The sequence below is a fragment of the Carassius auratus genome, unplaced genomic scaffold (genome assembly GCF_003368295.1).
Source record: "Carassius auratus strain Wakin unplaced genomic scaffold, ASM336829v1 scaf_tig00216891, whole genome shotgun sequence".
Classification (NCBI taxonomy): domain Eukaryota; kingdom Metazoa; phylum Chordata; class Actinopteri; order Cypriniformes; family Cyprinidae; genus Carassius; species Carassius auratus.
The window spans coordinates 89,550-110,235 of record NW_020528788.1 but is presented as its reverse complement, the minus strand read 5'-3'; the positions used below and the strand labels follow the sequence as shown (position 1 = coordinate 110,235).

The 20,686-nt window shown below is 35.1% G+C and overlaps 1 pseudogene; it reads left to right on the top strand.

Moving 5' to 3' along the window:
* The window catches only part of LOC113099225 (MAM domain-containing glycosylphosphatidylinositol anchor protein 1-like), a 142,710-nt pseudogene that overhangs the window by 37,204 nt on the left and 84,820 nt on the right, over positions 1 to 20,686 (top strand).

Genomic DNA, 20,686 nt, shown 5'->3' with positions numbered 1-20,686 from the left:
ATGCACTTCCAGAGGTTCCTCTCTGTCTGGCCAGTGGCCACATAATTTCATCTACATCACAGTGAATATCATCTCTTGCAATGCAGCGAGGAAAGTATCTCCTCGAGTTGTGATCCACCCTCTGCAGGACTCTGTGATGTCATCACATGCTGCATCCATGGCAGCTAGCAGGGCCATTTGGGTATGTGCATGCCAATCATATACTGTACCTTCCACCTCCAGGAAGAGAAAAACTCCTCTAATCATACTCAATCTATACGTGGTAGTGTGTGATTGTCATGTTATCTTTTTGCCTTATGTCCCCATTCTTGAGCACAGACATAGATTTTGAACTCCATGGGAACAGTTCCTTGATGATAATATTTCATGATAATATCAGTCTGGTAATATTAGTGTGGACGGCTATTCTGAGCGGCCTGTAGTATGGCAGCTCTTCTGTAGAGTGGATTAGAGGTCACCCGCTGTGCATTGTGGGAGTTTTGCTCCCTGTGTGCAGCTTTCCGCTGCTCCCTGTGACTAAGAGATTTACCTTCTGAACTGTGAGGTTTGTCTTATAATATGTCATGTAATATTATGGCAACCAAATTAAACACTAAACTTACTGTTGGTTTCAGTTCACAAAGCTGGAACTGACTGATCTGCGCTTGAGGAAAATGATGGATACCAGGCAACACATTTGTTATTCTAATTAGTTTCAGAGAGCGTTTAATAGCATACTGCTTTTAATCATATCTAAAGTGCTCTTAAGTGCTGTAATGCCGCTCCACTGGCCATCGAGCGCAGGTAAAAACAGCCCAGCAGGTGTGCAGCACCTGTCAACAGTAATGAGCGCCAGTTCTTTATGCAGCAGGATTTCAGCTTTTGATCCTCCTGTAATTACAGCGAAGCGCTCTGTACTTTTGTATTTACTGTAGATTCTGGAATGTAGTACGAGCTTAAATCCTGTTCGCTCTTCAGACGCTGTGCTTAACGATTCACGTTGATTCAATGAAGGAAACAGCATCTGAACATCCAACCTAGCAAGAGTAAGCAGACAGCTTCATTCAGAACTTCACCCTCCACAGTGAGAGATAAACATGAAAGTTTAGTGAAAATATGTAGGACGTGATCTTATTTTAATTCATTATATTTCACATAGGAATTGACTGAATTTTGGAAAGTGGGGGTTTTATGCTAGAAAATAGTCAGCTGATTTTTCATCTGTAATTTTTTTCTGTAAATTTGTGTATAATTCGCTGAATACTAGGAAATTTAAATAATTAATATTGGTACAGATAGCAGAATTACAGTTTATAATTGATGAAACACTACATTGTTTTAAAGGGGTCATATAATGCCCATTTTCCACAAGTTGAAATTATTCTTTAGGGTCTTATTGAAAAGTCTGTTACAAAGTTTGTTTCAATTTCTCAATGGTAGTGTAAAAAAACATTTTTTTTTTTTTACCCTGTAAAAAAACCAGATCTTTTCAAAACAGGCTGGTTTGTGGGATTCTCCTTTAATGCTAATGAGCTCTGCTGACCCCGCCTCTCACTTCAGAACTGCTTTCAGAGAGACTGTTTACTTTAGCCACATTCATAGTGAAATTGCTAATTAGCACATGATTAGGAAAGGCGATTTGCAATGATTCATTAAAATACATTATACTCACTGCTTCTGTAGGTGAGGCTGGATCATGAATGATTCCCGTGAACATAAACGCATTTAAGTAGATCAAGGGCGCATTCCCTTCAGATCCAAACGGAAGTTAATCCTCTGCGATTTCAGTCGCTCAGATGTTGGGAGTAAATGACTACTGCTATGTTCATTATTACATCAACAATAACTTAGAAGTCATGCTTGTCTGCATCTCGGACTGATGACAGCTCACTCAGGGCGGGTCTGAGGTAAGACACCAGTCCAGTCTATGCTGAAGCGCTGCTGTCAATCAAACAATCGTGGGAGGGGCCTGTGACTGTGTGGCGTCACACGGTCAGAAGGCTCGATTTGAGGGGGGAAAACATTTAATGAGATTAAAAAAAAAAAAAAACACTTGCTGTATTTTTATCATTATAGGGTGGTTGTGTACACAAACTGCCAACACACATTTAAGTCCAGACAACTTGTAAAAGTGCTTGTAGCATTATATGACCCCTTTAATATCATTCACAAATGAAGGGCAGACGTGTGTGTATGTATGTATGTATGTATATATATTATTTATATATATATATATATATATATATATATATATATATATATATATATACACATACACACACACACACACACACTGGCCCCTTTATTATGTACACCTCGCTATCAGACCAGGCAATGTTTTTCCAATCTTTTGTTCAATTTTGGTGAGCCTGTGCGGATTGTAGCCTCTGTTTCCTGTTCTTAGCTGACAGGAGCAGCACCTGGTGTGGTCTTCTGCTGCTGTCGCCCAACAGGTGTACCTAATAAAGTGGCTGGTGAGTGTGTGTACTGTATGTATATATATATATAGTGTGTGGATGTTTTTCACTATTGGGTTCAAACAGGTTCATGTGCTGCTAAATAAAGTTTGTGCGTTTGTGTGTCTGTGTGTGTGTGTTTGTGTGTCTGTGTGTGTGTGCATGTTTGTGGATCCTACCATGTTTTTCTTGGTCATACATCTTCTCTCACTTTAAAGTCTCTCAGCCTCTGAAGTGTTTGAAGCCCTGCAGGCTTTCCTGCTTCATCTTGACATTTTTAAATGTTTAGCTAACCTCAGATCTGGACATGGTTTTCATTAACGATAATAATCATGAAGATGTAGTTACACTGCTTAATAACAATCCAGTTTGAGGGGTAGTCATCCTTCCTCTTTGAACAGCCATATAACATTATATATGGCATAAAAAATACCACAAATCATGATAACAGTGTCACTGTCACGGTGTGTTTAGTGAGTTACTCATTTTCATGTATTTGGTTTGAATTTGGATAAAATTAAATATATAATCATTTTATTCATATCTTATGTGAGAGATTAGAGGGTGTTTACATAAAACTAAAGCAGTGTAGAAGCAGGAGAACCAAATCAACCACATTTCCATATTTTATATGAAATGAAGGAAGTTTAATGATAAATGATAGCAGAAGGAGATGTTTTCCAGATGTCTGAAAAAGCCTAAGGCTGTTTAAGTCTGTGGCTCGGCTAGTTGAGCTGATATCGAGCTTTGAATGTGTTCAATAAAGGCTGTGATCTGCTTCACCACATGGAGTCGAAAGTTTCAAAGCTTTAGTCAAGAATGGGTGGACATAGGATTACCAAGATCGTTACTAACCCAACACACAGTTTGGTTATGAATCTGACTAGTGCTCTGGAGGGGGTGGGGGGTAGACTGGTTAAAGCTCAGAGCTGCTATTGAGAAGGTTTAAGGCCCCGATATGCTTCAAACAAATACATCTTGATAGAGAAGCCATGTATTTAAAACTCGGGTCAAGTCAAGTCAAGTCACCTTTATTTATATAGTGCTTTAAACAAAAAAGATTGTGTCAAAGCAACTGAACAACATTAATTAGGAAAACAGTGGGTCAGTAATGCAAAATGACAGTTAAAGGCAGTTCATCATAAAAGTGAATAAGTGCTGCCTGGTCTATATCAATCAATATGACCAGTCTGGTTTAGAGTTTAGTTTGAATTTGTCTTAAATATTGACATTTAGGTATGACGTTCTTCATATGATATTGTGAGCGTCTCCAGTGCTGTAAAAAGAACTGTCCTCACACATTCAGTCACTGTGCCTCCAGGGAGCAGAAATACAGCAGAATAAATGTGTCTTTGGGTGAGCTGCCGATAACATCGGTCTGAATGTCCGCATGCTCTTTTTTTTTTTTTTATCTTATATGATGTGTTTTTATCACTGGGTCCTATAGGCTTTTCCATTCACTGTGAAGGTTATTTTTATACAATATACCACCAAGTCAAGAGCAGCTTGACCTTTTATCTGGCTTTTGTTAAACAAGGGGGGTGGAAAAAGAAATTCAGGGTGAATGAATCAGCAAATAGACCACCTGCAGAGTGTAGTCTGGCCCGTTTACTCCATCAATCACCTCGGCCTCCATCGCCTGTTTGTTATTTCAATATCCGTGTCCGAATACCTGAAAACTGAAAGGTTGAGGCTTGTCAGAGCTGTCCGGAGCTCTGTTTCAATCGTTCCCTGTGCAGACACGCTGGATTGACTTGTTCGAAGTCTAGACTGTCGCCCCCTTGTCCTCTGCACCATGGCTGAGAATCTATATCTGGGAATCTGCATGAAGTTCAGCAATATTACATGCTGAGACGTCTTTTACTTGAGATGCTACGATTGTATTGTTGAATGAAACCTGGCTCATTTTTTATGTTTCCTTTATTAACATTGTTAGGGGTTAGGGTTAGGGGTATCAAGCTTCATTTATTTGCTAAAGTTTTGATTGAGGTTTCTTTTTTTAATTGTGTTTGGGAATTTTCACTCTCTGCTGCTGCAGCCCTAATAAAAATAAATATACTAAAATGTATATATTTTATATATTTTAATTATAAAATAAAAACTATACAAATAAGAGCATGTAAAAACATTTAAAATACAGTTAAATAAAGCAGCACAAGGCACATGCCACATGTACTAAAGTATATTTGATTGTGCTAAAGTGGAACTATTGCAAGTCAGTACTTTAGGTACACTTTACATTTCTTGCATTTAAAGACAGATATTATTCAAAGATCATACAATCCTCATCGATAGTGACAATAAAACACATTTTAGGCTTAATACTAAGAAATGTGCATTGTGCACAAGCAGTACTCCAAATAAAGTTCAATTATAATTGTTCTATCAGTAAATCTTGAGCAATATTTCAGTAAACATGTAAATACATTTGAACTATATGTAGTACAAAATAAATGCTTTAAATATATAACTTTTTAGCTCCAGAATGAGATGTGTTTGTGTTTGTGTCATCAGCGTGAATAATAGAGATTTATCACTTATGCTAGTTGATGGTTTAGTATACGACACAAGTTACTCAAGTATTATTGATAACACTGTCTCAGTTCTTAATATTAGTTAACATGAACAAGCTATGAGCAATATAGTTTATGCAGCATATATTTTCGTCTGTAAATTATACAGTAGTTCATTAAAAATAGATTAGCTAGTTGTTCATTCATATTAGTTTGAAGTACATTCGTTTTAACAGATTCTACTTTTGAGTTTAAAAATATGTTGTTAAATGTTTCAAGAAATATTAAGATTAGTAAATTTAAATAAAATAAAAATTGACTAATGCTAACAAATGGAACCTTACTGTGTTATCAAATGAAAATTTAATACAGTTTTTGCGTTGTCTGCCACAGATGCATTATATATAATAAGATTCAATTCATTAATGTTAATACATTAAGTTTCATAAGCTAACAATAGATAATAACCTAGGTTAATGTTGATGTATAAATTAACTTTTACTATTGCTATTTCATGTCACAACATTAACTTTTATTGACATAAAGAGTTTTATTGCAAAATGTTACCCATGCATTGAAAGAATTATACACACATTTAATTAATATAGTTAAAAATGCAACAAAATCAATTGTTAAAAGTGCAATAATCAGAACGTGCTGGGCGACATCAATGATAGACATTTTTAATTAAAGGTAAAGTGTGTAATTTCTGTGCCTATGCAAATATATTGAAAATAATAACTCCCAAACATGTAGTCTGATCCTAGTCTCATGGAATTGGTTAAGAGCAATGTTTTGATAGCACCAAAGACACAACATTTCAGATGTCTTGTACTTGACTGCAATATTTGTGATTGTAAAAAAAAGAATTTTAACATTAAACTGCTCACTTCACCTTTAAGAATGTTCTTTTGCTTTGTTTTATGCCTTCCCGAAGAGTTTTCAAGGTGATATACAGTACGTGAGAAAAACAAGGAGAGTTGAGTGTTCTGAAGATGCCTTCAGATATAATGGATTTGAAATGTCTCATTCTCAAGGATTTGCCACTAAATAACTGTGCACAGAGATAGAAAGCCAAGGAAAAACCACACAGAACGAGTGAAAGCAGCCAAGAACTGAAGCGTATTCCCTGCCTGACACCTCCTCTACCTTTGGAGCAGAGCCAGTAATTGTAAAAGAAAAGCTGCCTCCAGGAAAACTAGTAAATAAAGTGGAAGGTGCGGAAAAGGAAATATAAAGCGCTCTTAAAATGAAAGAGGGGTTTTATATCAAGATAATCCACAAATGCTTACACTGCATGTCCTGCCCGGCTGTGTGTGCGTGTGCAATGAAATGGCTGTTTTATAAAAGGTTAAACAAACAGTGAAGTGTTTCTCCTCTGTGCCCTGTGCTGCGGCCCTGCACTCCAGGAGGCCAGGGAGCACGGGGCCCTCGTGCTGGGCACGCGCTGCTCCGCTGGGCCCCCCGGGGCCCTATTGATCTCTAGAAGTTAAGATCCCGCCTCCCACACACTCACGGATATTTGTGTCTCAGAGACGTATTGGAGTCATGAGATTTCTAAAGCAGCTTGTTTGAATGTTCAGTCTGATAGACAGTCAGTTCCTGCAGGGCTTCATGCTGTGACCATTCAGCACACTAAACACTCGCACAGTTACAGTCAACTTCAAATTCAGATTGACACTTTTTACTTTCCTTATCTTATTATCATTGAGATACTATAATAGTTTTTTGTTTGTTTGTTATATATACATTTGTGTATTCATTTGAATTGTTAAAACATATTAATTACACTTACACTTACACTACACTAAAAAAAATAATCAAATTATTATAATAATTATTAACAATTAATAAAAAAATATTCTATATATATATATATATATATATATATATATATATATATATATATATATATATATATATATATATATATATATATATATATTCTATTCTATATATATATATATTCTGTTATGTACTTTTATTTCAGTTTTAGTTACATTTAACATTTTTTTGTAGTGGTTTTTAGTTTTAGTTAACTATAATAAAACTGGTCCCGGGTTGTGTAAAATTTTGATTTGACTCACTTTTAATCTCACTGTTAACTTGAATTGAATTTGAACACACCCCACATAAATTTGAGGTAGAATGACATGTTGAATATATTGCAGTTTATCTTAGTTCATATTTACAACCTTTGTTTTATTTGCATTTCTAATTGATTACTTTTAAGTGAATTCTTTATATTTGAATATCCATATTCAAAAATTACAATTCCACGTCTAGTTTATACCCATTATTCAAATTTAGGAAAATAATGTTTTTAATTGTAATCTTTTGTCAAAGTGTAACAATAAAATCCAAAAAGCAGTTTGCTCTAGTTCAGAAATAAGTTTAAGAAAGAGGTTTTCAACAGATGCAACTTTTGAGTTTAATAATATGTTGGTAAATTTCTAATATATTTTTTAAAGCCTGTTCTACATTTTTCTCATTGAAGATCCCATTGTACTCTGAAATGAATGTCATGTTATGAAAGTAGTATTGGTTGCAGACAGCATTTGTGTTGGCATTGTATCAATATTGTGTTGTTCTTGACCCTTGGCTTAGTGTGCACACTACTGTATACTCCATGAGTACTGTGCGTCTTCAATAGACAGTCATCTTCCAGGATCTGAATGACTCACTTGAAGCCTAAACAATATCAAGTGCTGTTTTTCAGTGTGTGAAAACCACTGACTCCCTGAACTCAGTTGAAGGTAATTCATTCTGCTGGGATATACAGAGTAGTATCATGAATGCTTGAAAATAGCCTGAAAGGCTACTGGCTTTTGTAATATTAAAGATAATGCTTTCTGCTTTCATATTTTAATGTGTCATTCATATGTTGACTTTCCTAAATAATGCAAATGCTGTGTTTTTGTGTTAGGTTTTTAAAACATTGTTCTGGGGTGAGTTTCCCAAAAGCTTCGTAAGCCTAAGAAGTTCATAGAAACGATTGTACGACTGATCTTAATATTACGGTCTGTTTCCCAAAAGCATCGTTACTTAAGTAGCACTTGAAAATCATTGTAGATCTACGGGTGCTCTGGAGTAATCATAAAGCCCTAAGTGCATCGTAAGAAGACAGATTTATGCATTCACCTGCAGGACAATCAGCAGATTAAACCTTCAGCTTGATGTGATTATAATATAAGGATTTGATTGTGCTTTATTGTACACTTTATGACTCGTTTTCTTCATTTTTGATTCATTTATAAATGAAATAATTAAAAAGGGCAGAACAAATAGAAATACAGAATAATAATAAAAAAAAAGAGTAAAGGAAGTAATTGCTTCAAAGACTTTTGGGTGGTCAATGATTTGCTGAAGTGCACAAAAAAAGCTGTTTATGAATAAATGAATTTGAAAACATTTTTGCATTTAGCAGACACTTTTATCCAAAGCGACTTACAATGCATTCAGGCTAACATTTTTTACCTAACATAATATATATATATATAAAGTGTATCAAGTATATTATATATTATTATGTAAAGTATAATATTATGAAATACAATATAATACAATATAATATTGTATTGTATTATAGTAAGTATATCCAAGTTGTCTGTTTGGAACGCAGCATTCGGTTAACGTCAATAAACGGTTGTTTACTACAATTAAGAGCCATTCTATAAGGTGACCTTTCAGCACTTGACAAATGGACAGCGACTCCTAAGTAATACTTAAAGCACAACTACGTGCAAATGTGTTAAGTGCATTTTTGGGGAAACGCACGTGAAACAATAACGAACGATCAGAAAATGACTTGTAGAAAACGCTCTTAATCTCTAAGATTAATCGTTATCGGGAAACCTGGCCCTGTTTGTTGACTGGCACAATATAGTACATTGGCTCAGTCAGGTTTTAGCCACGACTAAACTAATCGAATCTATTTGCAAGCAAATTTCAACATAATTTACAGTAAAATCAATTAAAGGAACAGTTGACCTAGAAATGAAAACCCATATTAAAAATAGTCCATATGAGTTGAACCCAAGCTTTCACGTAACTTTAGAAGACTTTGCAATCCAGTCGCATGCAATTTTCATTTTGAGTGTACTGTTCCTTTAAACACTAAGATTTCTCTTCCTTCTACAACCAGTCTGAATTGATTTTCACAAACTGTCTTTGTAATTGAAAATTCTCCCTCCTAAACCCAGCAACGCTTACAGTAATGAGTGCTGATGTGGCTTGTACAATCACCAGTATTAAACAGTCTAAAGGAAGGCTGATTCAGTATGTAATTAAATTAGTTGCAAAATACCGTCAAATTAAAGATCACAAGATTGTTCCTTCAGTGGCTCGGTGGTGTTTTAAATGTAAAGGATTTTTTGTCAACAACACCTAATCAATATCTGTCAATAATCAGTAAGATTAAAGAGGTTATTTTGAATGATAAGAGGTGTTGAATTGCCTTAGGTTATTTTGGGCTCATTATTTGATTTTAATTGATTTTCTGATTTGAATTGCTAACTAGGTTCCCCTTCCCATTAAGTCTCCAGATCATTGTAAAAAGTTTATGGTACACATGTCATTTCTACAGTCATATAACAGTAAGGAAAGAGAGAGATGCAGATCTCAAGATTGAAAGAGTGACTGTAACTGTAGAAAGAAGGAGATAAAAGTGTTGAGTGTGTCCAAACAGCGCCGTGCTGAGATAAACAGGTGGGCACAGGCGGGCAGCCGGGTATTAGTGGCCCCATGAATGCACAGGGTCCAAAATGAACACACAAATTGTCAGGTGCCAAATGTGTGGAAATTGTCTTTGGCAAATAAAACTTAGCTGTAACTGCAACTTGGTTTAAGTTGAACGGTAAGAATTATACTCCAATGTGAGCAAAAGAAAACATTTTTGACTTTTATTGGGATTTTTAACCATTGTTTGCAAAAAAAAAAAAAAAAAAAGTGTAGGATTTACTTGGAAACTATTTTTACTCAGAAATTGCTAAAAATGTGAAGAATAATAATTTGAATAATAATTTTTTGTTTAGAAGTTTCTATTTTTCTTTTCTTTTCAGGACCCTATTAAACCACGATATGTTAGACTAAGAAACAGATTTACTAACAGATTGCGCCAGAGCAAACTGTTTTTTGTAATTAGAATAGTACTGTCAGAGTTTACTAAAGATGCACAGTGAATAATTATCTTTGAAAAGGTTTGGACACAGTTAGTTTTGTGCTTATTTACCTTATTGAACATGCTTTTGTAGGAGTTTCCTTTCTGACTTAAAATTTGTGGGAGGGGGAGTATTAAAATGAATCATGCAACGCGATTTACTAACGTTTGAGCTAATCAAATTACTGATATTTGTGCCATTATTTAACTCGACAAAAAAACATGTCTTAAAGAAAATGATAATCTGCACTGTTCTTGGTAGATTGTGCTGGTCATTATGGATATGATCTGGCTGCGTCTGTGTTCTTTAATGTGCACATTGTTAGTAAATCCTCCGCAGAATTTCCCCTCCCATCTGCACTTTTATGGAATTGCGCTCTAAAGCTAATTTGTAATTAGTAAATCTGGTCCCAGGTCTTAACTCGTGATAGATTTAGATTTCTAGAAATTTCCATGGGTTATTTTGTAATTTAAAGGGACAGTGATGGATTATATCATATTTAACTTAATTTTAGTTGCTGGGCACGTGTAATGATAGCAGAGCTGTGTGTATGTGCATATGAAGTATGACAGCTTTTTAAAACTGTGTTTTGAAATTCACAGTAAACTTTGTTTCAGACCACATCCAAACGAATCAAGTGGTCATAAATAGAATTATGTATTTTTCGAAGTCTAATCTGCATCCCAGAGGTCCTTTTTTTATTGTTTGATGAATATGCAATTTGACTATTTTAAGCAGACATTTTTTTAATGTCTGATTTCAAAAGATTCATATAATTACTGGCATATTGTAATAGCCAGAAGTGCAATTTCATTGCATTTTTAGATTTGTTGTCTCATTATTGTCTGAGGGATTAGTTAGGTGCCAAAAATTTACTTTGGGTTATGAATGTTCAAATCTCAAACTTTAAGAGGAAAAGAACTATTGATTCTTACCCTAGCAAACTTTATGCTGAACCACTCAATGTTTTCCCAAACTACAAACAAAATGTTCAGTCCTGCTCTCAATTAGTAGGTGCCTAAATATTACTCGACAGGTCGATAGCTCGTCTGGTTAGACAAATGGCATGGTTACCAAAATCTAGCTAGAGCCAAAAAAATTAATAAAAATTACTTCTAACAGCAGTCATTACTCTGGGAGGCCAATTAAAAAACAGCATCACTGTACAACACCATCTGTAGCCAACAGCTACTACTGTGTATGTGTGCATATGTAGTTTGTATTTATGTGTGTCATCGTCCCAAGAAAATCTAGGGCAATTAACAGAACAGTCAGAGCACAAGCAATTATAGAAAGTCTCTTTTAGTCTGTCCAGAGAGAGCGTCGTCCCTCGGTGTCTCTCCTCTGGAATTCTGATCCCGTTAGGAGCTGGTGACCTGGGAAGTGTTGGGATGGTTGGTGACCCCCTCAGCCAGAGGAGTCCAGCTCTCAGAGCTTTGCCTGGGGTTTTTAATTAAAACCGCACCCTAGTTCAAAGCACTCTGAAGGTTCTTGGTGCTGAGCCAGTGGGGTTGACTAAATATCTCATTTCCTGCTGCGGGGCAGAGACGAGGAATGCCCGAGTGTAATTAGCCGATATGAGGAAGAGGAGGCTGCAGGTGTGCTGAGAGTCTAGAGGTTTGGGATCAGTATTGAGAGTCCATTCCGGATCTGCTTTCCCATTTGTAGGGTGTTTATTAAAATAGCCTGTAACCGCTGATCTCTGGACAATTTAATTGGGGCTTCTTATAGTCATTAAAGAAAAATCACAAATGAGATCTCTTTAATATCTCGTTGTTTCTCCTGAAATCCAATGAGATTAATTGGAGAGCAAACAGACTTCAGTAATACATGTATTAAAATGTCTCACTTGCAAGTCAGAAGTTTTAGTATTATAGTTGGTCACCCATCTTTCTAATTTAAACTTGTAATTCTTAAAACTCAATATTATAGTAAAACCTTCAAAATAGACTTTTAATTATTATTATTTTGTTGATAATGCATTCACTTGCATGTGTCTCACATCTTGATTTTAAGTTCTCCCAAAACTCCCATCTTAATTTTATAGCTTTTAAAATCGTACTTTTTGTGAAGACCCGTATTATTTTTTCTGCATTTATATAAATGGTGAAATCTTTTTAATTTTAATTAAGCATAATTAACCCCTCATTACTTAAAAAAACCCTGCAAATAAGTTCTGTGTCATATGTTTTTGTTATATACAAGCATTTTAAAATATTTTTTATCATTAGACTTTTATCCTTTTTGTACTGCATTTCATGTTTTTTTTTTTTTTAACCTTAATTTGGCAAATGACTGTATTATAATGACGAGGATCTAATGAGAAGCACCATTGAGAATAATGAGAATTACAAAGAAACTCAAAATAAAACTTTCCATAGGCATTGCAGTAATGAGAATTTTAGGCTAAATTGTGCTTAATTGTCATGGAAGTAATGACATATTATGAATGGTCCTAAAACAGGCTTCATTTTCTTTACGCAAAATATGTCCTTCTTTTTATTTTATTTTTAATTTTTTTCAGTGGGTTGGTGAAATATGACCTGTTCTTGACTGTTTTTACCCATTAAATTGTACAAGAAGTTAAGTGCAGAGAATATTGACTTACTCATATGAACACTGACCTCTGACCCTCACGTTTGTGACCTCTAGAGGAACCCCTGTGGATGTCAGCTGTTAGACACCGTGGATTATCTCATATTGACAGATGATATCAGTCGGCTATGTCTGCTGCCTCGGGCTTTACAGTGTTATTTACCTCATTTGGGCTTAATTCAGCCACAAATCTGTGATATTCAAGTAATTACAATGTCTTTTATGTGCCAGGACCTGCCAGTATCTGAAATCAGTGGTGTAGTGGAGAGTATACGCAGGTATATGGTGTATCCCCAGTTCTTTATCAGTCGGCTTTGCGTATACCCACTTTAAATTTTTGAATCAGTACATTGCAATGAAAAAAAAATAGCTTAAAGTCGGTAAACTCCCGTAAACTCCAGTTCAAGGATCGACTAAACATATGTGTTCAAACTAGGGTTGCCACCCATCTCTTAAAATACGGAATCGTCCCCTATTAAAAGGTAAAAAGATGCGGGTCCCTCTTTATATTAGGTGGCCTTAACTACTATGTACTTAAAAAATAAGAACAATGTACTTATTGTGTTCATATTGTATTGTAAAACACTTTTGCTGCTTTTGAGGTGGGACAGGGGTAAGGTTAGGGAGAGGGTTGGAGGTATGGGTAAGTTTAAGGGTGGGTTAAAGTGTAAAGTATGGGTCAACAGTGTAATTATAAATGTAATTACAGAAATTAAATACCGATGTAATTACATGTAGTTTTTTTTTTTAATATAAGTACAATGTAAAAACATGTATGTACACAATAAGTACATTGTACTAAATTATTAATTAAAATGTAAGTACATAGTAGTTAAGGCCACTTAATATAAAGTGGGTCCAAGATGCGTCCTGTTTCATAAATATTTGGGGACGTGATTTGTCCCGTATTTTACAAAGGCCAACAAGCTGAATCAACAAATAAGTGTTTTGCACCATTTATAATGTTAATAGCAATTATAATGAAATTAATTACTTAAGAGGTTAAAGAAGCTTATGTTTTTCCATGACGATGATGGAGTCTCCAGAACGTGCACTGTTATAGCCCTTTCACGTGAGCACATCATGTGCTAAACATGCGTGGTTTAAAACATCCAGGGCCTTTGAACACAAGACTCTCTAGATGTAGAGCTGAATGGGAAAATTATCAATATGTCTGTCCAGTAACTAATAATGAACGCGCAGTTTGCAGAAAAGCAAACATGAAAAGACTGTGGACTGTTTGACTTAAAGGGGTAGTTCACCCAAAAATGAAAATGTTGTCATCGTTCACACTCCCACTAGTTGTTCCAAACTTGTAATAATTTCTTTCTTCTGTTGAACATATTAATAGAATACCTTGAAGAACATGGGTAACTAGAAATTTCTGAATCAGACAACAAACAAAATAGCATGTAATGTACTAGGGGTTCTGACAGAATGTTAAAGTATATCATGTGAAATTGAGACTGAGAGTATTTTATTTAGTGGAGAACTTTGCAGCAGTATTTTATTTCTTATTCTTTTTATTTTTATTTTATATATATATATGTTTTATTAAAAAGTGTTTAAAAACAATTTGTACACAAATTGTTAAAAAAAAGTTTATAGTAATAAACAAACAAGTGTTTGCATTTCTTTCCCTTACTTACGGTACTTACGGTTACTTATGAACCGTGACTTTAAAACCGAGGTACGTACCGAACCGTGATTTTTGTGTACCGTTACACCACTACCAGAGCTGTACAACACACACACAAAAAAGTGTGTAACTTAAAATTTTAAATGTGCCATTTATATTTTATTTGACCCTTTAACTAAATGATGTACAATTTAGTACACAAAGTACTCGCGGTACTTTGCCACTGTGGGTTGCTCATAGATGAACAGTTCTGACTTATCACATTTGCTCTCGTGTGATCTTGCATTTTAGGGATTTTCTCTAGGCTCCATCATGCAGTAAGTTGTTGCCCTGCTTCATATTAGTCATCAATCGACTGTACGAAATGGCTGATGGTCTGGGCCGGGGAAAGTGCGTTAAATGCGTTGATAATTTGAACGCGTTACTTTTCTCCATAATTAATTAATCTAATTAACGCGTTAAATTACCAGCCCTCTATATAATACATTGCCGTTAAAAAATTTGGCACTAGTAAAGTTTTTTAAAGAAGTTATGTTATGTTCATGAAAGCTGTTTCTATTTTCAGAAAAATACTGAATACTATTTCACAAAAATATAGTATGAAATATTACTGCAATTAAAAAAAAAAAGTTTTCTATTTTAATATACTTTAAAATATAATTTATTCTTGCGAACCAAAAATGAAATTTCAGCATCATTACTCCAGTAGTGTCACATGATACTTCAGAAATCATTCTAATTTATAATCAATGTTGGAACAGTTGTGCTGCTTAATATTTTTTTGGGGACCTGTGACAAATTTTTCAGGATTCTCTAATAAATAAAAAGTTACATAGAACAGTGTTTGTTCAAAATATAAATTTTGTTACAATATACACTACTATTCAAAAGTTGGGGGTCAGTAAATTTTTTCTTTTTTTTTGATAGTGTGATAAAGTGTGTGATGTAGCATTTTAATCTGAGATCTGTAAGCTAAATATTTTCAAAAGAACCTGAACATGAATTCTTCTGTAGCTGTCTAAACATCCCTATGAAGTACAGCTTGCACAATACACCTGTGTGTGCCTGTAAATGTCTTCTGTTACCATTCTGTGCCCGTCATCTACTATTTCCAGCACTTAATCAAAGCACTCTTCTTTAATACATGATGAAATTTCATTTCACGTCATTGTGTTTGGGTTGGCTCACATAATTCTATTTTATGAAACCCGTTAACGTTATTCACCAGTTCTAACTCCAAAGTGACACCGACTAGTGGTTTACCTGAGGATTGCAACCTTTTTGCTTTTTCTAGAATTAAATCAAATGGCTTTCCCAGATTTTTTTTGCATGTGTGAAGAATATTATTTCTTCTGCGCATACTAGATATTTGTGACAGCTTAGAGGGAATGTTATCTACATCCTTACCCAATACTTAAACGTAACAACTATTATGAAGCAATTTAAGAGTTTATTGAGGCAAATTCACAGTTAATAGTAAGTATTAAACTGTAAGATAAAATGAGACCATGCTTTCTTAATATTCTGTGCAATTAATTCACATGTAAAAGTCACTGACACAAAATTACTTCACTCATATCTGTCCTTTCACACATATTCATTGAGAGTGAGTTGAATTCCGAAAGAGATACAGAGATGTTCCTGTGGGTAGAGAACAGGTGCATTGTGGCTCTGTGCCCTCAGACCAACCAGGTGGAGAGATAGCTCATGTTTATGAGATCACAGGTTTTATGCTGTACTCTCACAAATTATGCAAATACTTCTGCATTCCTAGCTGTAATGACAGGATGGAAAAGCATGAATTACAGAATAAAGGACAAGCTCGCTCACACACCATTCCTCACTGACTCTGTCCATGTAGACACTGGGGGTGCGCGTGTGAGAACAGCTTTGAGGCAAATGTTGACACTGATTTGTAAGTGATCTAAACAGAAAAATGAGCGGAAAACCTGAAAAAAAGATATTTGTAGGCTCCCAGTGCATTCTGGGCCATTCGTATTTGCTCATTATATCCAAATGTGCTGCTCACACTCATGTGATGCTCCATTTCAGGCAATATGAAGAGTTTTAATAATTCACGAGATGCTGGGATCAAACGCCTGCCTCTGTTTGTGCTCTTCTGAATGCAGAAGGGTGTGTGTTGGTGTTTGACGGATTGAAAAGTCTCTTATGCTCCCTAAGGCTTTATTTATTTGATCAAAATTGGAGTAAAAACAGTAATATTGTGAAATAGAATAACAAAAGAAGAAATTATATATATATATATATATATATATATATATATATATATATATATATATATATATATATATATATATATATATATATATATATATATGTTTGAATATGTTTTGAAATGTAATTTATTCCTGTGATGCACAGCTGAATTCTGAGCATCATTATTCCAGTCTTCAGTGTCACAGGATGTCGCAGGATCCTTCAGAAATCATTCTAATATGCTGATTGGTTGCTCAAATCAATGTTGTGAACAGTTGTGTTGGTTAATATTTATAAACTGGTTATTATTATTGTCATTTTTCTGACAAATAGAAAATTAATAACAAACACAATTTGATAATTTGAATTAATTTTTGCCTAATAAAAGTATTAATTTCTTTCTGAAAAACAAACAAATCTTACTGCCCCCTAACATTTGAACAGTAGTTTTTCATAATAGATGCAGAGTTTTGCATACAGTACATGAACAATCTGCTTCCGCAGACCTTTGTAAAACACACACACACACACACACACACACACACACACACACACACACACACACACACACACACACACACACACACACACACACACACAGTCATACCACTGTACAGAAAATTGTTGGGTTGGTGTGTCATTCATGATTTTCTCCTCTGGCCTGTGGTCATCAGATTAGCTCCAGACATCTAATAAAATTGAGTGATAATTTGACACGGTCATTGTGATGTGGGTTAGTGCTCTCACCGGATTAATCTCTGTGGAATTGGCAGGGAATTCCCTACGGATCAGCACATTTCCCAGTGATTCTTTCTCTGACGGATGTGATGTTTTCATTTGGGGCTTCTTATTGCCGTTGAAATTACTCAGGCGTTATGCTTAGATTTCCTTCAGAAGCTAAAATAAAGCCATTCATGTGTGCTCTCTCTCTCTCTCCACACACACACACACACACACAGGACTGTGTGTGAGAGTGTTAGACAGTCTTTTAGACAGATTTCTGTTTATTCATTGGGAATCACTGAGCAGCGAGAGGTCAGAGGTCAGACTGGGTTACACAGTCACATAGATTGAACCTTCACCTCGCTTTCTTCTGTATCTGTTTCTGAGCTCCGCGTGATCTGTGTGTTTTGGTGTGTGCACGTCTGGTTAGGCACTTATTGAAAGTAGCCAGTGTATTTTTTATTCATATTTAATGTTTATGTTTATTCATATGAACATTGTACTGCCTTTTATTCATATTTCCATTTTTCTGTGAAAAATGCAGGGAGATGCTATATTCTCTGAGCTTTTTTAGCTATTTAGTATCGAAAATCGAAAAATAAAAGTACTAAAACTAGTTTAAATACCACGCATTAAAAAGTCTTCAGTCAGATCAGCCAGAGATCTTTTGGTCTTTAGAGACCATTTATTGCATCATTCATTCAAACAATGCAACTCTTTGTGAAATGGCTAACCAGCTATTCAGATCCATCGAAACTTTGGAGAAATCTGTGTGTAACGAAGAAAATAGCGTGCTGAGTGGTTGTTGAGTTAATTGCCACCTTCGGTACAGTGGAAATAGTGGTCTTGTCTGAGACAACGAGATCAAGACTCTGATAATTATGGGTTCTGTGAGCATTTACCTCTCAGATTACTCCATTAAAGAGATTACATTTCCCCAATCTAAGTGAATTCTCTTTCTTTCTCTCTGCTCTCCAGATCTGGATAAGCCTGTGCTCACAGTGCACCAGACGGTGGGTGATGTACGAGGGAACTACTATCAGGAGAAAACAGTGTTTTTACGCTGTACGGTAAACTCGAACCCTCCTGCTCGCTTTATCTGGAAACGAGGAAATAAACCAATCGAACAGAGCAAAGACAACGGAGTGGATATCTACGAGCCTCTGTACACACAGGTACAACATTATTATGGCTTCTGTTGTTGTTTTAGTGAGGTAATGATATTTTATAGACCTTAAACCTATACCTATACCATTAAATACCTTTTTTGTTTCTTTAATTTTCTTTTATATTTACCTTTTTGTGTGTGTGTGTGTCTCTTGGTGTGCCCAAAGGGAGTTTAAAATCCAAGTTTAAGTTAAGTTTTAGCAAATTTTGTCCCCAAACTTAAGTAAATCCCAAACCTCTCTTACACCAGCTGGACATATATTTCTCTATAGGCCTTATTTCCCCTAAAACAGAAAATAGTTTAATTAGAGTAATAATCATTGGAATAGCAGATAACCACAGGAGACCCGCTCAATCGCAGAGAAACCTACTCAATAAATCAGCGATCCATCAGTGATGAATTCATAATCTGAGCACTTATTATTAAAGAGCCGTTTGAAAAAAGTGGGATGGATGGAGATTGATGGCTGTGCTATTAATAATAAGGATTATTCATTTTCCTGATGGACGCAGTCAAAAGAATTAGATGAATTTAAAATTCCTGAACTCATTCTCTTTTTATCATGCACACAAAGTTGACATTGAAAAATGACATTGCATAGAAATACAAGGGTCATTCTCAGGAAACAATACGTCACCTTTTGTGCCCCATTTGTGCTCGCATGAATTACTACTGACATATTTTACAGTTTACAGAGCTTAGTCTCATTATTTGATGAACTGAACCTTTGTTTAGTGTGTAATGCAAAGGAAATTGCGTAAGTTTTTTTTTTTTTTTTTAGAATATCAGCAAAATTGAGTGTTCCAGTTTTAACCCAATTGTATTTGAATGGGTAACGTCGAATTTAATGTAGTGTATAAGTGATGGCTAATTTCGCTGGTACTTTAGCCTGGTGACAATAAAGGGCTACTACTACTAAAATTTTAGCTTTTGACATTGGAATGCTATTAAAATGTAATTAATTTACAGCAGCTTTACCCCTGTTATGCTGTGACATTTCTTTTTTCTGACACCATATTTGAAGAAATTACATCATCACAGTTGGTTTCAGTTAAAGTAAGCTTCTTTATATTGCAACCGTTATTTTGAAAAAAATAATAAATAAAAGTGTTTTTTTTTGTTTGTTTTTTGTAGTAGTATTTCATAGATTGCACTTCTGTTACACTCTGTGATGCTGCAGGTGGGAAAATGTTTGTCATATTAAATATGAATTACTCAGCAGTCAAATTATACACAAAGAGGAATACAAAAAGCACAAATGGCACTGACAAACAGCGTTTTGTTGTCTTTATGTTAAATGCATGTTTTGACTAACAGATGTGCGGTCTGTGAATGTGTGTGTGTGTGTGTTTGCAGGGAGAGACAAAGGTGCTGAAACTGAAAAACCTCCGTCCACAAGACTTTGCTAATTACACCTGTCAGGTGTCCGTCCGGAACGTGTGTGATATTGCAGACAGCTCGGTCACCTTTCGCCTTACCAACACCACCAGTGAGTTCCCGTTTACGCTCAAACGCTCACATTCACTCTCTTTCACTCTCATTCACTCATTATACCACAGCTGCAGTGAGTTTTGTGAAAGTCATGCTTTTTTATTTTGCTCATTTTATTACATGAAATGAATTGCATGTGGAATTTCGTTTGTGCAGTTAGTTTTATAGAAACCATAGAAGTCTTTTCTTCTTCGGTTCTTTTTATTATTTTTCTCTTCCAATGTTCCTTATCCCCTAGATATGTGTTGACCTGTCAGGTTTAATTTACCTTTCTTTGATTACATCTTCACTTTTCCTTCTTTTAATCTTGCGTTCTTTCTCTCGTTCACTGTCTGTCAGCGCTGTGGAGATGTTCAGCACAGAAATAACACAGGAACAGTCACGTGTGTCTTTGATCATGTTGGTCTGAGAGTATGGGGGATTTTTCATTGTTAGAATAGATTTATGAGAGCTGTGGCCTAGTGGTTCCTCTCCAGATCTCATTCCCTCCTATTCTCGCTGTCATTTTCCTGTTTTCTATTTCAGTTTGAATTAAAAAAAGTGCAATAATGGAATTTGAATTAGAAAAGATACAAAGAATATAAATGAGACCGATATAAATAGGGTTATATAAGTTATGAATGGTAGATCAGTTTATATGCATTTTGTTCCAGTGAATATTTATCAGGGTTAATATATCGTTAGTCAATATACTCTGACAACGGAGATAAGTTGTCAAAACTGTAATTTCTTTTTTAAAAAGTATC